This window comes from Moschus berezovskii, chromosome 25, assembly GCF_049115385.1.
Source record: "Moschus berezovskii isolate FMDL1 chromosome 25, NW_MosBer_1.0, whole genome shotgun sequence".
Lineage (NCBI taxonomy): Eukaryota > Metazoa > Chordata > Mammalia > Artiodactyla > Moschidae > Moschus > Moschus berezovskii.
Genome location: NC_142484.1, coordinates 38,837,044 through 38,863,962, shown reverse-complemented (window position 1 = coordinate 38,863,962; position 26,919 = coordinate 38,837,044). Strand labels below are relative to the sequence as shown.

At 38.9% G+C, this 26,919-nt stretch overlaps 1 protein-coding gene across 1 annotated transcript in view; it reads left to right on the top strand.

The window, feature by feature from the left end:
• Nucleotides 1-26,919, top strand: part of LOC148773892 (disks large 1 tumor suppressor protein-like) — a 526,413-nt gene that overhangs the window by 383,677 nt on the left and 115,817 nt on the right. The window lies entirely within an intron of this gene.

Sequence of the window (26,919 nt, the reverse complement as noted above, 5' to 3'; positions counted from 1 at the left end):
GTTATTTTAGTGATTGATATACATGAAGTTTCAGAATGCCATTCCAGCTTACGTATGTTTAAAAGAGATTCTTGAGTGGTATTCTTGTGAACTCCCAGCTAAAATTAACAATGTTCTTTAATTATACTATTAATGAATGCCTAGTTACTGTATAACTTTAATCAGATACATGTGTTAGATATTGACATATATTAATATTTTCTATCTTCAGTTTGGATATAGACTCATTAATTTTATTATCCAAATATATAATTATACAATTGTAATAAATTTATGCAAATCTGATATATTTATTATATGACTATTATAAAAAACAAGTATTCTCAAGATACATCATAAATTTAGTTAATTTAGTTAATGATTTCAATAAATTTAGTTAATGATTCTACATTATACTTATTTAAACCTCCATGTTTGCTTTATTTTATCCAGTATATAGAACTCAGTTCAGTTCAGTTCAGTTCAGTCGCTCAGTCGTGTCCGACTCTCCGCGACCCCATGAATCACAGCACGCCAGGCCTCCCTGTCCATCACCATCTCCCGGAGTACACTCAAGCTCATGTCCACAGAGTCGGTGATGCCATCCAGCCATCTCATTCTCCGTCGTCCCCTTCTCCTCCCGCCCCCAACCTTTCCCAGCATCAGAGTCTTTTCCAGTGAGTCAACTCGTCGCATGAGGTGGCCAAAGTATTGCAGTTTCAGCTTTAGCATCAGTCCCTCCAATGAACATCCAGGATTGATCTCCTTTAGAATGGACTGGTTGGATCTCCTTGCAGTCCAAGGGACTCTCAAGAGTCTTCTCCAACACCACAGTTCAAAAGCATCAATTCTTCGGCGATCAGCTTTCTTCACAGTCCAACTCTCACATCCATACATGACCACGGGAAAAACCATTGCCTTGACTAGACGGACCTTGGTTGGCAAAGTAGAACTAGATAATATATAATTGAGAGAGAGAGAGAATCATCATAAAATGGCAACTCTTGGAAAATCTGCATGAAGGGTATATGAGATTCCCTTGTATCATATCTTGCAGTGTTTCACTAAGTATGATATGAAACTCAAAATACAAAGTTTTAAAAAGTGATTCTTTTCATTTATTGTTTGTCTTGGTATGAAATTCAAGGTTAATTTTCTTCAGGAATGAATAACTTTGCTGCACTGTCTTCTCGTGTTCATTGAGTCTAGTCTGATGTTTGTTCCTTCTGTGAGTAAACCTTGAATTCTATATCCATTTCTTTGTTTCTTGAGTACTTTCTTACTAGCTATTGTTTGAATTTTAAACTTTTGTTGTTACTGTTATAGGCATTCAAAATGAATCCTTCAGGAAAACAAAGAAGCCTGCCATTCTGGAGTTTGCATTCTAGCCAGGTGGATGGGCCGTTGGTAGGGAAAGACACACTAAAATTAATCAATACATAAATAATTTAGTTTGTTGAAAAAAGAAAATTTTTATGGAAAAACAAAGTACAGTAGGTAAAGGTGAGCAGTATTTGAGTGGGAGTGTGTTACAATTTTAGATAGGTAGGATAGGCACTGTAGAGTATATAAAAAATGAGCAATGTTAAAGCAGGTGAAAGAACTACCTTTGTAGTTATTTAGGGAAAGAGCTTTGCAAACAGAGACAGCAACCAGTCTAAGAATTCTTAGGAATATGCCTTCTCTGTGTCAGGGGAAGCAGAGAGGACGGTGAGACTGGAGTGGAGGAGAAGAGAGTAGAAGCAGTAGAATTTAGGAGGTGAACTCAGGAAATGGAGAGTGAGGTCATCTGGCCTTGTTTCTGTTGGTTATTTCACTGACTCTGGCTTTTGCTCTGAGCACATGGGTATTTATTGCAGAGTACTGAGCAGAAAGGTGATATGATCTGCCGTAATTTAAAAGGATGACTCTGGCTGCTGGGTAGAGAATAGTTTTATAGAGGCCAAGGGTAAATGCAGTCTAGGCAGATTAGACCATTGCACAATCCAGGTAGGGACTGTTAGTGAGTTAGACCAGGGTGGTAGCAATGGAAGTGATGAGCAGTGTTAAGATTCTTGATATATTTTGAAGGTAAAGTCAGCATATTGCCTAACCTTTTAATCTGGGCTGTGAAAGAGAGCAAGAAGTCAAGAATGTCTTCAGGATTTCCAGTATGAGTAATAGAAAGAAGGAATGAACACCAGCTGAAGTGGAGGAGGCCAGGATTAGAGCAAGTTTGGAGATGGTGAAGATATGGCATTCCAGTATCTGTGGCTGAACATGGAGTTCCTATTAGATGTCCAAGAGTCGATGTTAAAAACTTAGTTGGATATACTCAGCCAAACTATTGTTCAAGGCTAATATGTGTCTGAGATTTTCATTTCCTTCTTGATACCCTATTTTTATCTCCAGAATCTTGAATCTTGTCTTTATTGTAGGGTTCTTAAATTTCACAATGATGAATGAATTTATTAATTTACTTTCATTATTAGAACAAGTAAATTTTTGAAGCATAATCCCATTTAATTCAAAACCCTGAAGCCTATCTATGATATTATGCTGCAGGCTTTTTAGGATAAATAAACCCTGTATACGAGATAGCAAAAGAGACACAGATGTATAGAACAGTCTTTTTGACTCTGTGGGAGAGGGCGAGGGTGGGATGATTTGGGAGAATGGCATTGAAACATGTATATTATCATATGTGAAATGAATCGCCAGTCCAGGTTCAATGCATGATACAGGATGCTCCGGGCTGGTGTACTGGGATAAACCAGAGGGATGGGATGGGGAGGGAGGTGGGAGGGGGGTTCAAGATGGGGAAAACATGTACACCCGGGGCAGATTCAAGTCAATACATTTGAAAACCAATACAATAATGTAAAGTAATTAGCCTCCTACTAAAATAAATAAATTAAAAAAAAATGAATGGATTGAGTCTTTGGGATACCTTTTCCTAAAGAACCCTTGTGAAAGATGAGAAACTATCCCATGATCTACACTTGGATCACTGGCAAGAGTTCTGATTACTCTTACTTTGTTACAACTACCATGATACAGTGTTTAATTTCACAGAAACCATCAAATTGTATGACTTACTTGATGGCTCTGTTATATAAGTTGCTCAGTAGAGACTTCCTGGCACATACTCATTTGTCTCTGATCATTGACACACATAATAATTTAACTGGAGTTATCTGTTTTCTTCGTGCTATACTCAAGCACATTTCATTTTAGTATAATTAATAGATATTTATTTTTGCTGCCAAAAGCAAAGGTACCCCCATAGCAATATGACTATGATTATCATTTCCTTCCTCTGGCCCTTGCCGTAAATTCATTACACTGTCCCATTATGGTTGCCCATTCATTTCACAGCTATAAGCAATGACACATACATTTCTTTTTAAACCACAGATGTTAACTTCCGTATTGTTGCCCCAGTGCATAAATAATTCTGTAGTGTATCACTGGTAGATGAATATTTCACTGAAGCAGTTGGTGATGCTTAAAATATAAATGATATATACACCTGCCTTTGCTTTTCCTCTCCTTACACAGACTTTTACCACTAGCCAATGATGACTGAATGTTTAACACGTAGAAGAGCTGAAGGATGCCTGTGTAACTTCTAGATCATTTATGACTGAAGGTTGAGATCTAAAAGAAATTGTTAGCTCTCAGGAGAAATAATACAATATGGAAACTTTGGTAAGCCTCTCTCTTAGATTAGAGAAATGAGCTTAGTTTCAATAAATCATCTAGATTTGTAACTATATAAAGCTGAAAGCTATACCCCACCTGAAAAATGTGGGGTTGTTGGGAAGAAACGAACATTTTAGAAACAATCCATGTATAACCTCGCTGTACAAGGTATATTACATATATTATTTCATTGAAACTATGGCAACTATAAGAAAGAAATGATGCTGTTTATTTTCAAGATAAGGGAACTGAAGCTAAAATATTTAAGAAATCGATGTAAGTACCATAGTAAGAAAGGGGGTGACTTGGGTTTCAACCCCACCTGATTTTCTGTGTCATTCTGCCTTTCAGTTCTCTCACTTTAGCATTGAAGGATATATATAGAGATATTTAGTGAGTTATTCAAGTCAGTCAGGTGGTTTAAGGAAGAGCTGGATTTAAAAGCCCAAGTCTCTTTAGGCTGTCCTATCTTCTACATTATTCTATCTCCTTGTAAAATTCTATACTTCATAATACTGAGAAATTAACCTTAGTTTGAAATTATAGGAAATTTCACAATTTGATTCCCCTCCCCCTGAAAATACGTGATCCTTGCTTTCAAAAAATAAATAACTAAAATTATGGAAAGTAAGTAAAATTGGCATCACTGATTCAATGGATATGAACTTGGGCAAACTCTGGGAGAATGTGAGAGATAGGGAGGCCTGGCGTACTGCAGTCTATGGGGTCACAAAGAGTCTGACATGACTTAGCAACTGAACAACAACAAAATTATGAAACAACTTAACTCTGGTAATAAATATGCCCTGTGACTGTTTATCATGTGGCGCTTTTCTCTTTAATTTTGAAATAAAAGACCTGTTTCATGTGTTGGTAAGGGCTACGGCTGCACTGAACCCTTTAGACAGAAAACAGAGGGCTGGGGAGCTTGAGTGGCTTCTCCAGGGAAACACAGCTGTTTAATAAATGATAAGCTGCCATAAAAGAAGAGACCAGTGGTAACTTGTGATCACCGGAGAAGATTTTTAGTGAAATATTTCCAACTTTAAGGAAAGAGGTCATTCATTCAACCCAGAATTATCTATTGAATGTCAGCTTATACACCATATGCGATATAGATCTAAGGATGTAAAATTGAGATAATTTCTCAATTTAAGAAGCTCAATGTCTTGTCAGAATAGAAGACACAGAGGAATGAATAAACAATTATAATTCTGAATTCTGTTACTGAGAAATACAAAATTGGTATAGGCTTCTTGTTTACTTCCTCAAGGTCAAGAGATAATAAAAATTATAAGAAACCCATGGGTAAGCAGATGGATGTTTGAACTGTTGATGGTAGGGAGATAGTTGTAGCCTAGGCCAGGTTTGGCTAGTGAGGCTATATGAGATAAAACTAGGGTAAGAAACCACTTGAGTTCTGCTCTTACTTCTTTTCCGCCTTTGTCTTGGGACTTACAATACCTGACTGGTTATTGTGGTGCTTGAAAACTACACCTCAGACTTCAGATACCCACTTACTTGGGATTGGAGCTCTATTAATTTGGGGTAGTGCGGGTGGAACATTCTGAAAGAGATGGGAATACCAGACCACCTGACCTTCCTCTTGAGAAACCTGTATGCAGGTCAGGAAGCAACAGTTAGAACTGGACATGGAACAACAGACTGGTTCCAAATAGGAAAAGGAGTACGTCAAGGTTGTATATTGTCACCCTGCTTATTTAACTTATATGCAGAGTACATCATGAGGAGCACTGGGCTGGAAGAAGCACAAGCTGGAATCAAGATTGCTGGAAGAAATATCAATAACCTCAGATATGCAGACACACCACCCTTATGGCAGAAAGTGAAGAGGAACTTAAAGGCCTCTTGATAAAAGTGAAAGAGGAGAGTGAAAAAGTTGGCTTGAAGCTCAACATTCAGAAAACGAAGATCATGGCATGTGGTCCCATCACTTCATGGGAAATAGATGGGAAAACAGTGGAAACAGTGTCAGACTTTATTTTTGGGGGGCTCCAGAATCAATGCAAATGCTGATTGCAGCCAGGAAATTAAAAAACACTTACTCTTTGGAAGGAAAGTTATGACCAGCCTAGATAGCATATTAAAAAGCAGAGACATTACTTTGCCAACCAAGGTCTGTCTAGTCAAGGCTATGGTTTTTCCAGTGGTCATGTATGGATGTGAGAGTTGGACTGTGAAGAAAGCTGATCACCGAAGAATTGATGCTTTTGAACTGTGGTGCTGGAGAAGACTCTTGAGAGTCCCTTGGACTGCAAGGAGATCCAACCAGTCCATTCTAGAGGAGATCAATCCTGGGTGTTCATTGGAAGGACTGATGCTAAAGCTGAAACTCCAATACTTTGGCTACCTCATGCGATGAGTTGACTCACTGGAAAAGACTGATGCTAGGAGGAATTGGGGGTGGGAGGAGACGGGGATGACAGAGAATGAGATGGCTGGATGGTATCACCGACTCGATAGACATGAATTTGAGTGAACTCTGGGGGTTGGTGATGGACAGAGAGGCCTGGCGTGCTGGTTCGTGGGGTCGCAAAGAGTCGGACATGACTGAGCGACTGAACTGAACTTAGTGCTTAGATACACAGAGCAGAAATATAAACTCACAAGCAAATGCAATGAGGCATTTGAGGAGCATAACTTCTTTAAAAGAAAAGAAAAAAAGGCTACAAACATAAGTTACAGATGCCATGCAAAGCAGAATTGTTAGAACAGAAGGACAAGAATTTCAGATAAGCATAAAACCCAGTAAAAAATTAAAATTTTAGAATTGTAAGAAAAATATAAAGAGGATCCAGATATTTTGTATCAGAAATATAACACTTGAAATAAAGAGCCCAATAAGTAGAACAGGGTAAATAATGGAATGAACACACCTAAAAATGGATTAGGAACTTGAAAGCAAAGAATTGTATGGAAGAAGTATGAACAGCTTAATACACAGAATATGTAAATGAAAATTAAGAGAAATGGAGGATAGAAATTGAAGTGCCAACATTTGGATGATAAGAGTTCCAGAAAAGTGAAAACTAAAAATACAGAGGTGATTTTTGAGAAAGTAATGGAGGTAGATTCCACAGAAGTAAGACTTAAGAAAGGTGACAAACCTAAGAATAATGGGTCTGAAATACCAAACTGAACAGATAAGATGCATGTCAAAAAATTATGAAAAAATAACACGAAAGACAAAAGGCAGTCTATAGAAATTTCCAAGGAGAAACAGTAGATCATGTTGTCAGTAGCAATACTCGGTGCAAGAAAAAGACTTTGAGCTAAGTATGAAGTTGGAGTACTGGCCTGTAATCTATTTCTCTTTCAAGCTAGTACCCATTTAAACATGTCTGGTAACTGACCTTCTAATAAGTAGACATAGAAATATTTGCTGGGAGGAGAATCCTTATATATGGAATGTTCTTTTCACTATGTCTCTGGGTTAGGATAGCTTATGGTAAATAAATTGTAATCTATCAATATTTGAGACATGGCTACTCAGAAAATTTCATGTAAGCCCGATAATTATCTGGGGGCATAAAATGGGTATTTTAGAAGCTAAACATGTTTAAGTCTCACAAACTTTAGTTAAGCACCTCATCATTCTGGCAAGAAGTAAGGATTTGAAGAGTCATATGAGATGTCCTAGATCTCTCCTTGATTTACTTGTGCCTCTTGATTGCTTCCATCCTTAAAATTATTGGCAAAGCGGAGTTCAGTTCAGTTGATCAGTCCTGTCCAGCTCTTTGTGACCCCATGGACTGCAGGACGCCAGGCCTCCCTGTCCATCACCAACTCGAGGAGTTTACTCAGACTCATGTCCATTGAGTCTGTGATGCCATCCAACCATCTCATCCTCTGTCATCCCCTTCTCCTGCCTTTGCTTTCAATCTTTCCCAGCATTAGGGTCTTTTCCAGTGAGTCAGTTTTTCACATCAGGTGGTCAAAGTATTGGAGTTTCAGCTTCAGTATCAGTCCTTCCAATGAATATTCAGGACTGATTTCCTTTAGAATGGACTGGTTGGATCTCCTTGCAGTCCAAGAAACTCTCAAGAGTATTCTCCAAAACCACAGTTCAAAAGCATTAATTCTTTGGCACTCAGCTTTCTTTATAGTCCAACTCTCACATCCATACACGACCACTGGAAAAACCATAGCTTTGACTAGGCGGACCTTTATTGGCAGAGTAATGTCTCTGCTTCTTAATATGCTGTCTAGGTTGGTTATAAAAGTTTCTTCCAAGCAAAGAAAAGCTCAATACTGGATAAGATCTGGATAATAGAGTCTTATGAGTTTGATTTGCTGATTCTTTACATTACCACAGAACGTAGAATTTTATGTCCCCACCTAATCATCAGAGGCATGGAAAAGAATATCCTTAAATATGATAAGGTTCCTCTTACACACACACACACAAGACCTAAATTGAGAAATTCCCTTTAAAGTTGAGAATTGATAAAAGAATGGCCATTATCACCAATTCTAGTTAGCAGTGTTATAGGAGGTCCTACCTAATTATAAAACAATAAAAAGAAATTAAGGACCTGAAGTTTGGAAAGGAGGAAATTAAAATTTTTTGGTAGATGATATGATTGTCTACTACTAACTATGAAATCTATAAGAAATCTATAAACAATTTGATAGAAATAACAGAGTTTAGTAAGGGTCTGAATATAAAATCAGTAAGTAAAAATCAATTATATATATATAAACATTAGTTACAAATAACTAGAAAGTATAATTTTAAAAGGGCTTCCCGGGGGGCACAGTGGTAAAGAATCTGCCTGCCAGTCCAGGAGATGCAAGAGATGTGAGTTCAATCCCTGGTTGGGAAGATCCTCTGAAGTAGAAAATGGCAACCCACTCCAGTATTCTTGCCTGGAAGATTACATAGACATAGGAGCCTTGTGGGCTATAGTCCATGAAGTCACAAAGAGTCAGACATGACTGAGCATGCAAGCACACACATAATTTTAGAAGGCATTATTTATTTATTGTAGCAACAAAAAAGTATGCAAAACTTATAAAACTTTATTGAGGAATTAATAAAATAAAAAGTAAAGATATCTATTATGTTTATGAATAGGAATATTTAATATGAAATGTCAATTTTTCTACAAATTGATCTGTATAGAGAATGACATTTACAAAATTCCCAGCAGTATTGTTCTTGAAACTTATTAACCTGGTTAAAAATTTAAATGGAATAGCAGGTGTCAAGAACAGGCAAGATACTTATAAATAAGATGAAAGAGGAGGTACCTCTTACCATGAGGCACTGAGAACTATAAAGTTATAGTAATTAAGAGAGCATGTTACTGTCCCCAGTACTGACATATTGACTAAGAATGTAGGATAACCTGAAAACACTTATGTATCTGAAGCTTTGATGTATAGAACTTGCAGTGTGATAGATCGATGGAGACAGGAGGAGTCACTCAATACATTTTTTATATACATGGGAAAGAAAGTTAGATCCTTATTATCTACCATGCACCAAAATCAATTCCACATGGATGAAGAATTTAAATATCAAAGCAAACCTTTAAAACCTTAAAAAATATATATATATGTTTTGTTAATATATAAAATATATAGAATACTGCTCTAATATTGGAGATAGGGAATGATTTTTAAAATACAAGAAGAGCTAGCCATGTGGAAGAGGTGATAAACTTGCCCTTAAAATATAAGAACTTTTATTCTCATGCCAAGTTAAGAAAGTGAAAAACCAAGTTACAAACTGCAAGATGTGTACAGTACGCATAATTAACACAAGATTTATTTCACAAATGTTTGATGAACAACATATTAATAAATGCTAAGTGACTCAAAATCAGACATTTTGCAGATAAGGAAACACGTGTGGTCAATAAGTATATGAAAGAATATTAAGCTTTGTTATAATCAGGGAAAAGCAAAACAGGACTAAGATGAAATACCACTTTGTATCCATTTAGGTGGGAAAAATAGACTGGCAATACCAAATAGAGAGCATGTGGAGTAGCAGGATCTCATGTATTGCTGGTGAGAGCATGAATTGGCATAGAATATCAGTTTGGCATTATCTCATAAAATTGAATATTGGCATATTCTGTGGGCCATCTTTTCTAGTCCTAGGTATATACTGTAGAGAAACTTTTGATAATTTTGTACAGGAGACATTTACAGGAATATTCTTAGTATGCCACCATAATAAAGAACTGGAAATAACCTAAATGCCCATTTACAGAAGAATGGGTATTATTGTTGCTGTTATTCAGTCACTAAGTTGTGTCTGACTCTTTGTGACCCCATGAACTGTAGCACACCAGGCTCCTCTGTCCTCCACTGTCTCCCTGAGTTGCTCATATTCATGTCAATTGAGTCAGTGATGCTATCTAACCATCCCATCCTATGCCATCCACTTTTCATTTTGCCTTCAGTCTTTCCCAGCATCAGGGTCTTTTCTAGTGAGTCAGTACTTCGCATCAGGTGGCCAAAATATTGGAGCTTCAGCAATATTCACTGGAGCTTCCAGTGAATATTCGGGGTTGATTTCCTCTAGGATTGACTGGTTTGATAGGGACTCTCAAGAGTCTTCTCCAACACCACAGTTCAAAAGCATCAATTCTTTGGTGCTCAGCCTCATGTATGTTCCAGCTCTCACATCTGGAACTGTGGATCCACATCACTACTGGAAAAATCATAGTTTTGACTATATAGACCTATATTGACAAAGTGATATCTTGCTTTTTAATATGCTCTATAGGCTTGTCATAGGTTTCCTTCCAAATAAGAGTCTTTTAATTTCATGGCAACAGTCACCATCTGCAGTGATTTTGAAGCCTAAGAAAATAGTGTTATGTTCATGCAATGAAATATTAAATAGTATTCAAAATTAAACTATAGAATGAGCAAAAATATGAATTAACTCTAATAATGTACTTTTGAATTAAAAAGGGAGTCCCAAAGATTGCATAAAGGCCTTTCATAAAGTAAAAAAACAGTAATTCTAAATGATACATTTTTCTCAGAATATACATGAATATACAATTTTATATATGTGCATGTATACATACATATACATATTTAATGAATGTCTATGTGTAAATATATGTAAATAACCACATACAAATAAGCACTTTTACATATAAAGCCAAGGAAACCTATTATACAGTTCAGGATGGTAGTCAGAAGTTCCAGGGTCTGGGATTGTGAACAAGCCCCAAAGTAAACAGAAGTTATTGAAGATTTTCTAGGTTCTATTTCATGTTTGTTTGCTGATATTGTATTACAAAAGAGAAAAGAAGAAATAAAAGAGGGCCAGGTAAAGACCAGGCATGAGAGCGTGTCATGAACCAATGATGGTAAACAATCTAATTTGGGGTATTTGAATCACACGCATACACACAAACCTAAAATATTATAGCATTATCTGCTATGAAATGCATAAGTACCAGTTGTTATGGGAGTACAGGGAAGCAAAATTTAATCCAAAGTGGATGAAAGAAGAAAGTGGAAATAGCTCCCCCAAAAGAGGATATCTGAGCCATAGTATTGATAACTTTTATTGTGCACATTCAGTATCAGATACTATTCTAAATATATGTGCTGATTCTTTTAATCCTCACAATGATAAGTACTATTACTACGTTTACTTAAACATGTACGGATCACTTAAGTAACAATGTCAGTCAACCTAAAAGTGGCTATTAGTCTCTGAGATGGTCCTTCTCTCCCACATGCATGGTATTATTATTATTGTTATTGGATTCAATTTTAATTTCTTTTTCCCTCTTCAGAGTTTGAGGGTTTTGGTAGTGTGACCCATGTCCCATTCAGTGTTTATTTCCAGACCTAAAACAAGGTCTGAAACACATTATGTACTCCCTAAGTGTTCATATCATGAGTGAATACATATGTGAATGAATGAAGATTTTATAGTCTTTTTTTGGTTTGTTTTGGTGAGGGACCAACATGTTAACAATATGCTATAATGCAAGAAATTTGCTTCCAAAGAAATGCACAAAGATCATGACCCATTGTGAGAAATCATGTAAAATTTCTTAGAAGCGCTGTTTTAAGGAGTCGTAATCCCTATTCTGTCAGGGAAAATCTGTCGCTATTGAAAAAAAAAATGAGAATGATGCTAAATAGGTCAGCAACTCATAATTACTTAGCCAAGACTAGTTATCTCATAGGATCTTATATAGATGTAGCATCAGACAGATTAAAAGAAATGTTTCAGTGTAGTAAAATAGAATGCCATGAAGTCTCTAATATAAAATAAACCAACACATTAGATGATCCAAAGTTAATCTCAGGAGGATGGTGTGGGGCATGCTGCTGCTAAGTCACTTCAGTCGTGTCTGACTCTGTGTGACCCCATAGACGGAAGCCCACCAGGCTCCCCCGTCCCTGGGATTCTCCAGGCAAGAACACTGGAGTGGGTTGCCATTTCCTTCTCCAGTGTGTGAAAGTGAAAAGTGAAAGTGAAGTCATTTAGTCGTGTCCGACCCTTAGCGACCCCATGGACTGCAGCCTACCAGGCTCCTCCATCCATGGGATTTTTTAGGCAAGAGTACTGGAGTGGCTTGCCATTGCCTTCTCCGGGTGTGAGGCGTAGGAGTACAGAAAACCCTTGAAAGAACAGTGATGGAAAGAATTTCCACACAGCTGGGAGAGGTAGTAGTGGGCATCAGTGCTCCCAGCCATTAAGGCTGGATGAGGTTCTTAGTGTTGTGAAGGCCCAATTCAGTCAAGATCCTGTGTAAGCACAGAACAATGGGTGGTTTTTCTCATCCTGCAATCCTTAGCCATCCTACCTAGCTTGAGTCAGGTCATCATGGAGAGATTCAGTTCAGTTCAGTTCAGTCGCTCAGTCGTGTCCGACTCTCCGCAACCCCATGATTGTCCATAAAGATGAAATTTCCAAACTCTGTTGAATGATGAAAAAATTCAATATAACACACAGATTAAGAACATAGATTCTAGAGTCAGTCTGTCCAAAATCTAATTCTACCACTTGTTACTTAAGTGATCTGTACATGTTAAAATAAATGTGATAATGGTACCTATTATTATAAGGATTACATGAATCAGCACACATAATATTACTTAGAACAGTGTCTGACACATTGACCATGGACAGTGAAAGTTATTCATCAATACTACAGCTCAAAACCCCTTTCTTTGGGAGATTATTTTCAGATTCTTCTCTTCATTTTGAATTAAGTGCTACTTTGCTAAACTCCCACAGCTTCTTCTTACTCATCTCATGGCAAATACCATTATTTGAGATTTGTGTGTATGTGTATGAGTCAAATACTACAAATCAGATTGATTATAATCATTGGTTCATGACACATACTCATCCCTGGTCTTTGTATGGCTCTCTTTTTTTATTAAATTAATGTATTTTTTGTTGAAGGATGATTGCTTTACAGAATTTTGTTGTTTTCTGTCAAACCTCAACATGAATCAGCCATAGGTGTACATACATCCCATCCCTTTTGAACTTCCCTCCCATATCTCCCTCCCCTCTAGGTTGATGCAGAGCCCCTGTTTGAGTTTCCTGAGCCACACAGCACATTCCTGTTGGCTATCTATTTAACACATATATACGGAATCTAGAAAAATGGTACTGAAGAATTTATTTACAAGGCAACAGTGGAGAAGCAGACATAGAGAATAGACTTATGGACATGGGGAGAGGGGAGGAGAGGGTGAGATGTATGGAGAGAGTAACATGGAAACTGACATTACCATATGCATGGCCCTCTTTTATTCTTTCCTTTCTCTTTTATCTTTAGTCTCAGTTCAGTTCAGTTCAGTCGCTCAGTCATGTCTGACTCTGTGACCCCATGAACCGCAGCACACCAGGCCTCCCTGTCCATCACCAACTCCCAGAGTCCACCCAAACCCATGTCCACTGAGTCGGTGATGCCATCCAACCATCTCATCCTCTGTTGTCCCCTTCTCCTCCTGCCCTCAATCTTTTCTAGCATCAGGGTCTTTTCCAATGAGTCAGCTCTTCGCATCAGGTGGCCAAGTATTGGAGTTTCAGCTTCAACATCAGTCCTTCCAATAAACACCCAGGACTGATCTCCTTTAGTCTCAGAGAAGTTCTTTAAGACAGGCAGGCAGGAAGAGTCAGGCAAAGAACAGTGTAAAGAGGGTAAATATCTCATTTTATTTCATGATATCCTAAAGGCACATGCTCAAAAATTCGTTAAGGAGTCTTAATTTGTTTGTTCAACAAAGATTTTTGAGCCATTATATGCTAGGGACTTTAGCCAACAAACCAATTACTATAAAGCATCATTCCTGACCTCAAGTATTAATAACTTTAAGTAAGGTAGAAGAGCTTGTGCATGCATGCTAAGTTGCTTCAGTCGTGTCCGACTCTTTGCGACCCCATGGACTGTAGCCCACCAGGCTCCTTTGTCCAGGGGATTCTCCAGGCAAGAATGCTGGAGTGGATTGCCATGCCCTTCTCCAGGGGATCTTCCCAATCCAGGGATCTAACTTGCATCTCTTGAGTTGGGAGGTGGGTTCTTTACCATTAGTGCCACCTGGGTATCCCAGAAGCGCTTGTAATTAATTAATAATAATCCCATGACTTCAAAAACTTACTCAAATTCAGAGAAATAATGACATACTTTTAGGCTGACATCAGAGATTTAATATCTGTTTCTTCTGTTGTTAGTGGCAGATCATTCCACATAGAACAATTAAAAGTGAAAAAACAAAGCTTCCTCTTACTTCAGCCTGTCTCTGACATGGTAACTAGCCATGTGCTCACCTGTTACACACATTTTAATTACTTTTTCCTCTGCTCAGGCTCTTTAAAGGGTTTTTGTAAAAATTTCTTTGTTAAAGCATCTCACTTATTTCTCTACTAATTAATCAGAAAATTCATTTATTTCTCCCCTTTTTGGTCATTTATTGAAGAACGGACACTGTGAGAAGTTTCATGTAAATTGATGAAAGCTCAGTCTGCATTTCTTTTCTGCTATGGAAGCAATAATTACTTTATTGTTGGATCTGACTCTGGCACTTAGTTGGTGACATTTTGCTTAGTCAGCAGTGTCTTTTCAGGTGCTGGGAATGCTGTTTTAGCAATGGATTAATGTGTGAGATTCACATGAGTCTCATCAAGTGTTGCTTCTATGGGCTATACATCTCCACATACATTCATGTAGTTTCCAGGAATCTTTAAAAGTGAGTTTTCACTGGTTCTTGGCAACTTTGAGGGGAAAGATTGTATTTGTCTTAATTTTAACCCATTGTGTCCTCACAGAAATATTTTCCTGTAAGTGAAGTTTTTAGATTCCTGAAGTGGAAAGATCAGATAGAGTTGGGATGAAATCTCAGTCTTTTTCTGTTTCTATGTGAACTTGGATAAGTTATCAAAAATTTTGGAACCTTGATTTCCTCATTTGTTAAATGTATGTGGTAGGATGAATCTTGTGTAGCTATTTGAGGTTTAATTAAGAACATACATAAAATATCTAAAACATAACATAGTGGGTGTTATGAACTGAATTGTGTCCCTCCAAAATTCTTATGTTGAAGTCCTAGTCTCTAGCACCTCTGAATATGACTGTACTTGAAAGCAGGGCTGTTAAAAAGGGCAAGAGCATTGCCCCTCATCTGATCTGACAGATGTTCTTCAAAGGAGAATTTTGAGCATGCAGAGATACACCAGGGCTGCGCACGTAGGCAAGAGGAGAGTGACTGTCTGAAAGCCAAAAAGAGAGACCTCGGAAGAAACTAACTCTGCCAGCACCTAGAGCTTGAACTTCCAGCCTCCAGAACTGTGTGAAAATTAATTTCTGTAGTTTAAGCCTCCCAACAAAATTCATATTTTGTTATGGAATCTGTAGCAAACTAATATAGTTGGCACTCAACAAATGGAAGCTTTCTTTTTATTTTAAGTTTTAGAATGTTGGATTTGGAGCCAGCGAGCCTGGTATGGAATTCTCTGTGCTTCAGTTTCTTCATCTGTAAAGTGGAGTGAATAATATCTGCATTATAGTTAGTTGCAAGGATTAAATTAGTCAATACATATAAAGTTCATAGCCTTATGTCCATGGAGTCGATGATGCCATCCAAACATCTCATCTTCTATTTCCACGTTCTCCTCCTGCCCTCTCTCTTTCCCAGGGTCTTTTCCAACTAGTCAACTCATCACATTATGTGGCCAAAGTATTGGAGCTTCAGCATCAGTCCATCCAGTGAATATTTAGTGTTGATATCCCTTAAGATTGACTGGCTCGATATCCTTGCTGTCCAAAGGACTCTGAAGAGTCTTCTCCAGTACACAAGTGTTGAAAACATAAGTAACTGATATGTGTATAGGCTTTTATGTACTAAGGAAGTCTCTTGACTCGTGTTTCTACTTTCAATCAGTGTCTTATACAATATATTCTGTATATTGCCCAGAACTAGACTTCCAGAAGAGATCCTTTGATTATTTTACTGCTCAGCAGTTTTTAGTGGCTCATCATTAGCTTCCTGTATTATCTGTGTTGGCATTCAAAGCCTTCAAAAATCTAGATCCTAACTGCCTTTCCAGTTTCAATCCTTTAATTCTTCTCGCTATTGCAAATTTGCTTATTTGTTCTGCTTATAAGTAATCATAAGTTTTTATGTTAGCTTACGTATGTTCATTGATCTCCTGAACATTCTCTTGTCTTACATAGTTTGATCCAGACTTTTCCTTCTACCTGTAATTCTTTCTAGTCTATCCCTATTAAAATCCTAATTGTTTATTAGGTTTCAGTTGGTCTTTGACATTTTCCTTAACAATTCTAAACAAAAATGAGTTTTGCTTGCACTTCTGGATTTTTGTTACTATGATTGTTGACTTTAAAGGGTTGTTGAATGCATAAAACATGGATGTATGGATAGATCAATGACATAAAAGATGGATGTATGGATAGATCAATGAATGAAAAGATGGATGGAAGAACATACAGGCCTACAATCTGTGTACCTGTGTTTCTATCATCTTACCAAGAACACTTTTTATATTCTATTTTAGAAACACTTGAAAATTCTAATTGCCATCAAAGATGACATACTTTTGAAACAAATTATTGCTTTCAGTGAATGACCTAATAGTATTATTTTTCCTCTTTATCTCTGCTTTCTACTTAAATATACTGGTCAAAATTGATTTAGAAATGATTGCATCTGCATTATTACATGCCTAGTGCTTAAATTGAAATTGAGAATTTTTGAAAGTTTGTCTTTATTAAATACTGAGCTGAAGGAGAAGGCAATGGCAAGCCACTCCAGTACTCTTGCCTAGAAAATCCCATGGATGGAGGAGCCTGGTAGGCTGCAGTCCATGGGGTTGCTAAGGGTCAGACACGACTGAGCAACTTCACTTTCACTTTTCACTTTCACACATTGGAGAAGGAAATGGCAACCCACTCCAGTGTTCTTGCCTGGAGAATCCCAGGGACAGGGGAGCCTGGTGGGCTTCTGTCTATGGGGTCACACACAGTTGGATATGACTGAAGTGACTTAGCAGCAGAAGCAGCATGAATATGTAAACTGGATGTTTCCAAATTCTACTTGGAATAGGTAATATGGACCCCAACTCAACTAAATGTTATTTCATATTTTTTGCATAAAAATCAAATTAGTCAGCTGTAGTACATATACACAATGGAGTATTACTCAGCAATTAAAAAAAATACATTTGAATCGGTTCTAATGAGGTGGATGAAACTGGAGCCTATTATACAGAGTGAAGTAAGCCAGAAAGAAAAACACCAATACAGTATACTAATGCATATATATGGAATTTAGAAAGATGATAACAATAACCCTGTATACAAGACAGCAAAAGAGACACAGAGGTATAGAATAGTCTTTTGGACTCTGTGGGAGAGGACGAGGGTGGGATGATTTGGGAGAATGGCATTGAAACATGTATATTATCATATGTGAAACGAATCGCCAGTCCAAGTTCGATGCATGATACAGGATGCTCGGGGCTGGTGTACTGGGATGAACCAGAGGGATGGGATAGGATATGGAGGGAGTTGGGAGGGGGGGTTCAGGATGGGGAACATATGTACACCTGGGACAGATTCATGTCAGTGTATGGCAAAAACCAATACAATAATGTAAAGTAATTAGCCTCCAATTAAAATAAATAAATTTAAAAAAATCAGTCTTTAAAAAAAAATAAAATAAAATACTGAGCTGAACCTGTTTTTAGCATTCCCTAACAGAAGCAGAGGATATTAAGAAGAGGTGGCAGGAATACACAGAAGAACTGTACAAAAAAGATCTTCACGACCAAGATAGTCATGATAATGTGATCACTGACCTAGAGCCAGACATCTTGGAATGTGAAGTCAAGTGGGCCTTAGAAAGCATCACTACTAACAAAGCTAGTGGAGGTGATGGAATTCCGGTTGAGCTATTTCAAGTCTTGAAAGATGATGCTGTGAAAGTGCTGCACTCAATATGCCAGCAGATTTGGAAAACTCAGCAGTGGCCACAGGACTGGAAGAGGTCAGTCTTCATTCCAATCCCAAAGAAAGGCAATGCCAAAGAATGCTCAAACTACCGCACAATTGCACTCATCTCACACGCTAGTAAAGTCATGCTCAAAATTCTCCAAGCCAGGCTTCAGCAGTATGTAAACCGTGAACTCCCAGATGTTCAAGCAGGTTTTAGGAAAGGCAGAGGCACCAGAGATCAAATTGCCAACATCCGCTGGATCATGGAGAAAGCAAGAGAGTTTCAGAAAAACACCTATTTCTGCTTCATTGACTATGCCAAAGCCTTTGACTGTGTCGATCACAATAAACTGTGGAACATTCTGAAAGAGATGGGAATCCCAGACCACCTAACCTGCCTCTTGAGAAACCTGTATGCAGGTCAAGAAGCAACAGTAAGAACTGTACATGGAACAACAGACTGGTTCCAAATAGGAAAAGGTGTACGTCAAGGTTGTATATTGTCACCTTGCTTATTTAACTTATATGCAGAGTACATCATGAGGAACGCTGGGCTGGAAGAAGCACAAGCTGGAATCAAGATTGCTGGGAGAAATATCAATAACCTCAGATATGCAGATGACACTACCCTTATGGCAGAAAGTGAAGAGGAACTCAAAAGCCTCTTGATGAAAGTGAAAGAGGAGAGTGAAAAGGTTGGCTTGAAGCTCAACATTCAGAAAACAAAGATCATGGCATCTGGTCCCATCACTTCATGGGAAATAGATGGAAAAACAGTGGAAACAGTGTCAGACTTTATTTTTTTGGGCTCCAAAATCACTGCAGATGCTGATTGCAGCCATGAAATTAAAAGACGCTTGCTCCTTGGAAGGAAAGTTATGACCAACCTTGATAGTATATTAAAAAGCAGAGACATTACTTTGCCAACCAAGGTCCGTCTAGTCAAGGCAATGGTTTTTCCCGTGGTCATGTATGGATGTGAGAGTGGGACCGTGAAGAAGGCTGATCGCCGAAGAATCGATGCTTTTGAACTGTGGTGTTGGAGAAGACTCTTGAGAGTCCCTTGGACAGCAAGGAGATCCAACCAGTCCATTCTAAAGGAGATCAATCCTGGATGTTCATTGGAGGGACTGATGCTAAAGCTGAAACTGCAATACTTTGGCCACCTCATGCAAAGAGTTGACTCACTGGAAAAGACTCTGATGCTGGGAAAGGTTGGGGGTGGGAGGAGAAGGGGACGACGGAGAATGAGATGGCTGGATGGCATCACCGACTCTGTGGACATGAGTTTGAGTGTACTCCGGGAGTTGGTGATGGACAGGGAGGCCTGGCGTGCTGTGATTCATGGGGTCGCGGAGAGTCGGACACGACTGAGTGACTGAACTGAACTGAACTGAATATTTGTGAAATTGAATGAGTAGTTAGGTAGATGCATGTATAGTAACATTGTACTTTTCTTTTCTGACAGGGACATTGGGAAGGTTAATTAGTCCCTGTAATGATTTTTGTCCCCTTGATGAAAAGACTCCATGCAAATACAGAGCACAGAATAATGAATTCCATTAAAACCAGAAGGGTTGTATTGTCAGTGACTGTTGATGGATTTAAAAAGTTGTTCCAATAAGAAGAGAATCTGAAACATTACTTCTAACCCCAAGGCATGGTTTTGGGCTGAACATCTTAACCCAAGGTCTTAAGATGACCATGTTTTCATTCAGCTGAGACCATCATCTAGTAGATAACAATTATGGACTTAAGACGTTAATGGCCAGATGGAAAGAATGGGAGAAAATATCTTTATTTCCCTGTCTGGTACCCACAGATAGAAAGAATGGGAGAAAATATCTTTATTTCCCCGTCTGCCTCATTTAATTATTTACTGAAAATTTATCATTAAGTGTTTCCTCTCTTACTGATAGCAGGTACACTGCTAAAATCTCAAGTTATAGTGTCTTGGTATAAGCAGATCCTGCCCTTCACCTGCATGATCTGTGTCTGTATTTCAGAATTTCATTCTCATCTGCTTGTACTTAGAGATAATAAATATTCTTGCTTTGCACACTATCTAATGGCTTCTTCCCAACAACATTAGAAGTAGGTAATACAGAATGCCATTGTGTTTTGGAAAGTTGTGGAGGTTCAGGAAGGTGCTTGGGTTGCTATAACAAAATATCACAAACTAGGTGTTTAAACAACAAACACTATTTCTCACATCTCTGGGGGCTGTAGAGTCCAAGATCATAGTGAAGACCCTCTACCCTGTTTATAGATAGTCTTTGTCTTGTTATATGGTGGAAATTAGAGTAAGCAAGATTTCTCCTGCCTTTTCTTATAAAGGTGCTAATTCCATTGTAAGTGATTACCCCAATGACTTAGTTACCTCCCAAAGTTCCAATTTCTAAATATCATCATTGGGGATTAGAGTTTCAGTATGTGAATGTTCTGAGTACACAATCATTCTATTCATTGTGGAGAATGAACATTTTCTGAGTATCTGCTCTATCCTAAATACTGGACTTTGTATTTTATTAACTTGAAAAACTCCCACTGACATTATATTACACATCTTTGTTATGAGGTATACCTTCTAAGGAGAGATAAGAAAGCCTTCCTCACCGATCAATGCAAAGAAATAGAGGAAAACAATAGAATGAGAAAAACTAGAGATCTCTTCAAGATAATTAGAGATACCAAGGGAACTTTTCATGCAAAGATGGGCACAATAAAGGACAGAAATGGTATGGACCTAACAGAAGCAGAAGATATTAAGAAGAGGTGGCAAGAATACACAGAAGAACTATACAAAAAAAATCTTCATGACCCAGATAATCATGATGGTGTGATCACTCACCTAGAATGAGTGTGGAAACATCCTGGAATGTGAAGTCAAGTGGACCTTAGGAAGCATCACTATGAACAAAGCTAGCAAAGGTGATGGAATTCCAGTTGAGCTCTTTCAAACCCTAAAAGATGATGCTGTGAAAGTGTTGCACTCAATATGTCAGCTAATTTGGAAAACTGAGCAGTGGTCACAGGACTGGAAAAGGTCAGTTTTCATTCCAATTCCAAAAAAGGCAGTGCCAAAGAATGCTCAAACTACTGCACAATTGCACACATCTCACACACTAGCAAAGTAATGCTCAAAATTCTCCAAGCCAGGCTTCAACAGTACATGAACTGTGAACATCCAGATGTTCAAGCTGGTTTTAGAAAAGGCAGAGGCCAGAGATCAAATTGTCAACATCCACTGGATCATCGAAAAAGCAACAGAGTTCCAAAACAAACATCTACTTCTGCTTTATTGACTATGCCAAAGCCGTTGACTGTGTGGATTACAGCAAACTGTGGAAAATTCTTAAAGAGATGGGAATACCAGACCACCTGACCTGCCTCCTGAGAAATGTGTATGAAGGTCAAGAAGCAACAGTAAGAACTGGACATGGAACAACAGACTGGTTCCAAATAGGAAAAGGAGTACGTCAAGGTTGTATATTGTCACCCTGCTTATTTAACTTATATGCAGAGTACATCATGAGGAATGCTGGGCTGGAAGAAGCACAAGCTGGAATCAAGATCGCTGGGAGAAATATCAATAACCTCAGATATGCAGATGGCACCACCCTAATGACAGAAAGTGAAGAGGAACTCAAAAGCCTCTTGATGAAAGTGAAAGAGGAGAGGAAAAATTTGGCTTAAAACTCAGCATTCAGAAAACGAAGATCATGGCATCTGGTCCCATCACTTCATGGCAAATAGGTGGGGAAACAGTGAAAATGGTGACAGAGTTTGTTTTTGGGGGCTCCAAAATCACTGCAGATGGTGACTGCAACCATGAAATTAAAAAATACTTGCTCCTTGGAAGAAAAGCTATGACCAACCTAGACAGCATATTAAAAAGCAGAGACATTACTTTGCCAGCAAAGGTCCAGCTAGTCAAAGTTACGTTTTTTCCGGTAGTCATGTGTGTATGTGAGATTTGGACTATAAAAAAAAGCTTAGCGCCGAAGAACCGATGCTTTTGAACTGTGCTGTTGGAGAAGACTCTTGAGAGTCCTTTGGACAGCAAGGAGATCCAACCAGTCCATCCGAAGGAAATCAGTCTTGAATATTCATTGGAAGGACTAATCCTGATGCTGAAACTTCAGTACTTTGGCAACCTGGTGCAATGAACAGACTCATTTCAAAAGTTCCTGATGCTGGGAAAGTTTGAAGGCGGGAGGAGAAGGGGACGACAGAGGATGAGATGGTTGGATGGCATCACCGACTCAGTAGACATGGATTTGGGTGGACTCCGGGAGCTGGTGATTTACAGCTGGTGATGGTGGTGGTTGGTTTAGTTGCTAAGTCATGTCCCACTCTTGAGACTCCACGGATTGTAGCCTGCCAGGCTCCTCTGTCCATGGGGATTCTCCAGGCAAGAATACTGGAGTGGGTTGCCATTTCCTACTCCAGGGATCTTCCTGACCTAGGAATTGATCCCTGGTCTCCTGCATTGCAGACAGATTCTTTACCAACTACCTACAAGGGAACCAAACATATTTTACTGGTTTTTACCTGTCTGTTTCTCCAACTGGAGGGTAAGCTCTTTAGGACAGGGGCTATGTCTTATCTTGTTTCTTTCTATATCCTCAGTATATAGCATTGTGTTTGGCATGTTGTAGGAATTCAACTAATATTAAGTAATGAAAAATTTACAGTGTTCCTTAATCTTCTCATTGACATACTGATCTCTCTGCATTTTAAAATGGCAAAGCTAATAGTCTTCAGTATTATTATAAAAATCAAGTAAAAGTTGCATTTAGATGAAGATGGCATATTGAAACTACAGCACAGATTTTCCCTTTCCCAGTACTAATTGCTAAAGCCAAAAACAGTTATAACTATTGGGCAATGACATTCACACCCACCACCAGCAAACAAAGGGAAAGGGAATACTCTGTAGCAACAATCTTGATACTAATGGCCAAGGGCGGGCAATAAAGGTTTCAGAGTGGAATACAGATATGCTTCAGAGTTTGGCCTCTGGCGACATCCAAACCCCTTAACTATAGTCTTACCTGTACTATCATCCCTGTCTCCAGTAAGAACCTAATTCAGTTCAGTGGCTCAGTCGTGTCCGACTCTTTGCGACCCCATGAATCACAGCACGCCAGGCCTCCCTGTCCATCACCAACTCCCGGAGTTCCTCAAACTCATGTCCATCAGGTCGGTGATGCCATCCAGCCATCTCATTCTCTGTCGTCCCCTTCTCCTCCCGCCACCAATCCCTCCCAGCATCAGAGTCTTTTCCAATGAGTCAACTCGTCGCATGAGGTGGCCAAAGTATTGGAGTTTCAGTTTTAGCATCAGTCCTTCCAATGAACACCCAGGACTGATCTCCTTTAGAATGGACTGGCTGGATCTCCTTGCAGTTCAAGGGACTCTCAAGAGTCTTCTCCAACACCACAGTTCAAAAGCATCAATTCTTCGGCGATCAGCTTTCTTCACAGTCCAACTCTCACATCCATACATGACCACGGGAAAAACCATAGCCTTGACTAGACGGACCTTTGTTGGCAAAGTAATGTCTCTGCTTTTTAATATGTTATCTAGGTTGGTCATAACTTTCCTTCCAAGGAGTAAGCGTCTTTTAATTTCACAGCTGCAATCAGCATCCGCAGTGATTTTGGAGCCCCCCAAAATAAAGTCTGACACTGTTTCCACTGTTTCCCCATCTATTTCCCATGAAGGGATGGGACCAGATGCCATGATCTTCGTTTTATGAATGTTGAGCTTCAAGCCAACCTTTTCACTCTCCTCTTTCATTTTCATCAAGAGGCTTTTGAGTTCCTCTTCACTTTCTGCCATAACGGTGGTGTCATCTGCATATCTGAGGTTATTGATATTTCTCCCGGCAATCTTGATTCCAGCTTGTGCTTCTTTCAGCCCAGTGTTCCTCATGATGTACTCTGCATATAAGTTAAATAAGCAGGGTGACAATATATAGCCTTGACGTACTCCTTTTCCTATTTGGAACCAGTTTGTTGTTCCATGTCCAGTTCTAACTCTTGCTTCCTGACCTGCATATAGGTTTCTCAAGAGGCAGGTCAGGTGGTCTGTGATTCCCATCTCTTTTAGAATGTTCCACAGTTTATTGTGATCCACACAGTCAAAGGCCTTGGCATAGTCAATGAAGCAGAAATGGAAGTTTTTCTGGAACTCTCTCGCTTTCTCCATGATCCAGCGGATGTTGGCAATTTGATCTCTGGTGCCTCTGCCTTTTCTAAAACCTGCTTGAAAATCTGGAAGTTCACGATTCACATATTGCTGAAGCCTGGCTTGGAGAATTTTGAGCATGACTTTACTAGCGTGTGAGATGAGTGCAATTGTGCGATAGTTTGAGCATTCTTTGGCAATGCCTTTCTTTGGGATTGGAATGAAGACTGACCTTTTCCAGTCCTGTGGCCACTGCTGAGTTTTCCAAATTTGCTGGCATATTGAGTGCAGCACTTTCACAGCATCATCTTTCAAGATTTGAAATAGCTCAACTGGAATTCCATCACCTCCACTAGCTTTGTTCGTAGTGATGCTTTCTAAGGCCCACTTGACTTCACATTCCAAGATGTCTGGCTCTAGGTCAGTGATCACATTATCATGACTATCTTGCTCGTGAAGATCTTTTTTGTACAGTTCTTGTGTGTATTCTTGCCACCTCTTCTGAATATCGTCTGCTTCTGTTAGGTCCATACCATTTCTGTTCTTTATCGAGCCCACCTTTGCATGAAATGTTCCCTTGGAATCTCTAATTTTCTTGAAGAGCTCTCTTGTTTTTCCTATCCTGTTGTTTTCCTCTATTTCTTTGCATTGATCGCTGAGGAAGGCTTTCTTTTCTCTCCTTGCTATTCTTTGGAACTCTGTATTCAGATGCTTATATCTTTCCTTTTCTCCTTTGCTTTTCGCTTCTCTTCTTTTCACAGCTATTTGTAAGGCCTCCTCTGAGAGCCATTTTGCTTTTTCTGCATTTCTTTTCCATGGGGATGGTCTTGGTCCCTGTCTCCTGTACTATGTCACGAACCTCTGTCCAGAGTTCATCAGGCACTCTATCTATCAGATCTAGTCCCTTAAATCTATTTCTCACTTCCACTGTATAATCATAATGGATTTGATTTAGGTCATATCTGAATGGTTTCCAATGCAAACCATTCAGTATTACAGTAATCCAATCCTATGCCCCAACCAGTAACGCTGAAGAAGCCGAAGTTGAATGGTTCTATTAAGACCTACAAGACCTTTTAGAACTAACACCCAAAAAAGATGTCCTTTTCATTATAAGGGACTGGAATGAAAAAGTAGGAAGTTAAGAAACACCTGGAGTAACAGGCAAATTTGGCCTTGGAGCACGGAATGAAGCAGGGCAAAGGCTAATAGAGTTTTGCCAAGAGAATGCACTGGTCATAGCAAACACCCTTTTCCAACAACACAAGAGACGACTCTACACATGGACATTACCAGATGGTCAACACTGAAATCAGATTGATTATATTCTTTGCAGCCAAAAATGGAGATGCTCTATACAGTTAGCAAAAACAAGACGAGGAGCTGACTGTGGCTCAGATCATGAACTCCTTATTGCCAAATTCAGACTTAAATGGAAGAAAGGAGGGAAAACCAGTAGACCATTCAGATATGATCTAAATCAAATCCCTTATTCCTTAAGGTAGCTAAGAAAGGGTTTTGCAAGGCAGACAGAAAATACTTACAGATTTATTGGCCTGTCCCCCAAAGTAGATTTATATCCGTGCCTTTTATGGGCCCTGTTAGTGATCCTTTGAGCTATTCAGAAAGATCTTTGACATTCATCTACTGAAATATTTTTTTAAGAGAGTCATATGTTTTATGAGTGACTAAAGAGATAAGTGCTGCACTCAATATGCCAGCAGATTTGGAAAACTCAGCAGTGGCCACAGGACTGGAAGAGGTCAGTCTTCATTCCAATCCCAAAGAAAGGCAATGCCAAAGAATGCTCAAACTACCGCACAATTGCACTCATCTCACACGCTAGTAAAGTCATGCTCAAAATTCTCCAAGCCAGGCTTCAGCAGTATGTAAACCGTGAACTCCCAGATGTTCAAGCAGGTTTTAGAAAAGGCAGAGGCACCAGAGATCAAATTGCCAACATCCGCTGGATCATGGAGAAAGCAAGAGAGTTTCAGAAAAACATCTATTTCTGCTTCATTGACTATGCCAAAGCCTTTGACTGTGTGGATCACAATAAACTGTGGAACATTCTGAAAGAGATGGGAATCCCAGACCACCTGACCTGCCTCTTGAGAAACCTGTATGCAGGTCAGGAAGCAACAGTTAGAACCGGTCATGGAACAACAGACTGGTTCCAAATAGGAAAAGGAGTGCGTCAAGGTTGTATATTGTCACCTTGCTTATTTAACTTATATGCAGAGTACATCATGAGGAACGCTGGGCTGGAAGAAGCACAAGCTGGAATCAAGATTGCTGGGAGAAATATCAATAACATCAGATATGCAGATGACACTACCCTTATGGCAGAAAGTGAAGAGGAACTCAAAAGCCTCTTGATGAAAGTGAAAGAGGAGAGTGAAAAGGTTGGCTTGAAGCTCAACATTCAGAAAACAAAGATCATGGCATCTGGTCCCATCACTTCATGGGAAATAGATGGAAAAACAGTGGAAACAGTGTCAGACTTTATTTTTTTGGGCTCCAAAATCACTGCAGATGCTGATTGCAGCCATGAAATTAAAAGACGCTTGCTCCTTGGAAG